Source organism: Thalia democratica, chromosome 1 (genome assembly GCF_965202585.1).
Source record: "Thalia democratica chromosome 1, ktThaDemo2.hap1.1, whole genome shotgun sequence".
NCBI lineage: Eukaryota > Metazoa > Chordata > Thaliacea > Salpida > Salpidae > Thalia > Thalia democratica.
Window position 1 is genome coordinate 94,364,460 of NC_139165.1, and position 3,434 is coordinate 94,367,893.

Consider the following 3,434-nt stretch of genomic DNA (forward strand, 5'->3'; position numbering starts at 1 on the left):
TTGTTTTTTGTTTCTTTTGAATAAATGCATATTTCAGCTATTGTTTCAAAATGACTCAGTTTAGTAGAAGTGAATTAGTGTCTCTTGCTGAAATTTATTACGATAATAGTCGTTATGAGGATATAATTAGCTACATGAAAGAAGTAATAAAAATGGGCACACCTCTTAATTTTGAAGAGAGGAGTATGATATTCCATAGTTACAGTCAGCTAGTACTACCATATATTAATTCCAAGTTTTCCTGTGATGCCTCGAGTTTAAATGAAAAACTACAGAGAGAAATAAATTAGAAAGCACAATCAGGTATTAATAGGGTATCTGATGACACTATTGAATTGGTAAATAGTTATTGGATTAAAAGAGATACAAGTATCTAGGCTGTTGCTGAATACAAATCCTTTCTAGCTGTTCAACATGAAAATAAAGCTTTTGTTGCATCACAAGACGATAGGGAACTAGAACTGAATGAAGCGTCGAATCTTTATGAAGAAGCATTTGAGTTAGTAGATAAAAATCTCAATCCAGCACATCTAGTTGCAATTCATATTGCGTGGTTTTACTCTGGCTTTCTTTTTAATTCGATTAGTTTAGCTGATAAAGCTCGTTCTATTGCTACTGCAGCCTACGAAAAAGGTTTATCGGGTTATCTGATTTGCCAGAAGAGTTAAAAGACGCAGCTGACATAGCACTAGAAAATCTGAAAGAAAATATTGACAGTTGGAGTTAGTTTATTTACGTTTTTACAGTTTTCAAAATATGATGGAACATATTGATATACAAACTTTTGTATCGATGTACAGCTTTTGTTGTTATTGTATAAGTTAATTATTATGCGCTTTGTCTTTTTTTTTTATAAATTTTTAATGATCTAAATTTTGATTATTAAAATTTAAATTTTTGTAATAAACTAAGTTGCTTAGGTTGAACTTTTTATAGTAAACTAATGATAAAATTGTCAACCTGTAAGAAAAATATTTAAAAACTATTTCTAAAATCAATTTATTAAAATGATTCCGAAAACTATACATTATTAGCATTCGAAATTTTAAAACTTTTAGAACTTAAGATTGAAACCGAAAAAAATAAGCATGCAGTAGTTAATCAATGTATAAGTTACTTAAAATCTTTTTAGTATGGTTGTCAGTAAAACCACTAATGTATAGTAATTGCAGTATACTAGTATGTAAGTTCAAATTTGTTTCAATTAGGTAATTTGTCAATAATTGACATTAGAATTCAAGTAGACTAAAGAAAATGTTTTTAATTATTTACTACACTAAATTCTATTGTAAGTTTGACTAAAAAAATAAATTACTGTGATAAAATTACATTAAAACTAGAAAAATCTGCAATAAAATGTAAATATTATTCTGAAAAACTTAAGCAGTAACTTAACAATAGAAAAATTAAAATATTTTATGTGTAGTTTTGGAGCCGATCATTTCTAACTTGCCATCGTTTTTAACCCGATTAATTCTAACCCGATCATTTCTAACCCGATCACTTCAAACCCGATCATTTGAAAGCCGATCACTTCGAACCCGATCATTTATAACCCAAACAATTCTAGCCCGGTCACTTCTAACCCGATTTAACCCAATAATTTCTAGCCCGATCACTTCTAACCCTGTCACTTATGGCTGATCGTTTCTAAGCAATTTTACTTTATTATTTTATTTTTATCTGGATTTCATGCAAAAGCAAACTAGTGTTAATAAAGTTGCTAAATAATAAAAGTTCTTTAACTTTTTAGTTACTTAAAAAAACAATGATCTTAATAAGTTTGGTAAAAAATATTTTTAGTATAAGATTTAATTCTAGTTTTGACTTAATATAACTTTAATTTATTCTTATTCCTTCATTTTTGGACTTTTCATTCTACACATAATTTCAATAATTTTTCAGTATTTAATCTTTTTTGTTTTTTTAATCTACTTAGATAGTCTATAAACGTTTTTCGTGAATCATATACAACTTACTAAATCGTTTACGTTCAATATTTTAACTTAGAGTAACCTAGCTATTAAAACAGTTATGTCATACAACAAACCCCAAAAGTATGTTCTGTCGAATGACCGTCTTGATTTCACATCATTAATAAATTTCTACTTAGTTCTCGAGCAAAAAAAGTCACTAATAGTTAAACTATATGCTTATTTGTATAACAAGTCCGAGGGTAATTAAATTTCGCCGAGGTAATCTTCTTTAAAACCTTCACTTAATTTTATATTATATACGAAATGTTTCAATTAAGACTTAAATTAGTACTTTAGAACAAACATTTCTTTAAAATTTACTTTATTATAAACAGTTGAAACAACGTAAGTAAAAACAAAATAAGTACTAAAGATAAACATTTTGAAAAATAATAAAAAAACAAATAAAGCTAAATTAAGTATAACTAAGAGCAGAAGTTTATAAGTTAAATGTTTAAGTTATTTGTTTCCTTTAACCAATTATTTTTAGACGATTACTACACGCAACATATTTACTTTTTATTCACTACAGTAAAGCCAGATTTAAGTCTATTGACTTCATTCTTGGTGTTTTTTTGCATCTCTAAAATTCTAAAAATGTTATGAGTTTTTATAATAGGTTTCACAATACACACCATTTTTATTATTTTATTATAAGTTTTTAAGTTATTTAAATTGATCTAATAACTTATACTTATATTTCATATTTAAGGATCGTTGATTAATGTTAAGTTTTTGTGTTTTTGAAAACCTGTGAAACAACAATTTTTAAAAGATATCAAGAAACATATTAAAGAAGTCTTTACTATTAATCGTGAGAAATTGTTTTTGCAATTTTAAATTTTTAAAACTTTTATATTGTTATAAAAAATATGTGTTTATTTTGCTCTTTATACATAATTTTTCAAAAGAAAAAAAAAACAAAGTAATAAGTTTTTGACACTTAACTGTCATAGTTAAGTTTGTTATATAATATTTCTTATTTAATTTTTCGATATAATTTACAATTGGCTAAAATGAAAAAAAACTAAAACCAAATTCTAGTAAATGACAGATTTTAAAAAAAAAAAAAAACGTCTACCTCTACTTTTGAATTCGTATTAAACAGTATACACTTTCGTTTAAAGAACTTAGAATGATTATTATTTTAAATAAAACCGTCATACTAATTACGATTACTAAACTTAATTAACTGTATTATTTCATGGAGTAGATCGGGTTAGAAATGATTTTGATAGAAATGATCGGGTTGAAAGTGATCGGGTAATAAATGATTGGGTTAGAAATGATCAGGAAAGAAATGATCAGGTTAAAAATGATAGTAAACTGTTAATTCTTTATAAAATCAATCCTTAACATAACATAATAACTACACGTATACCTGATATTAACTATTTACGAAATACAATAAAATATTTGTGTGTTGTTTAAACTTAAATAATTTTTTTTTGTTTTTCA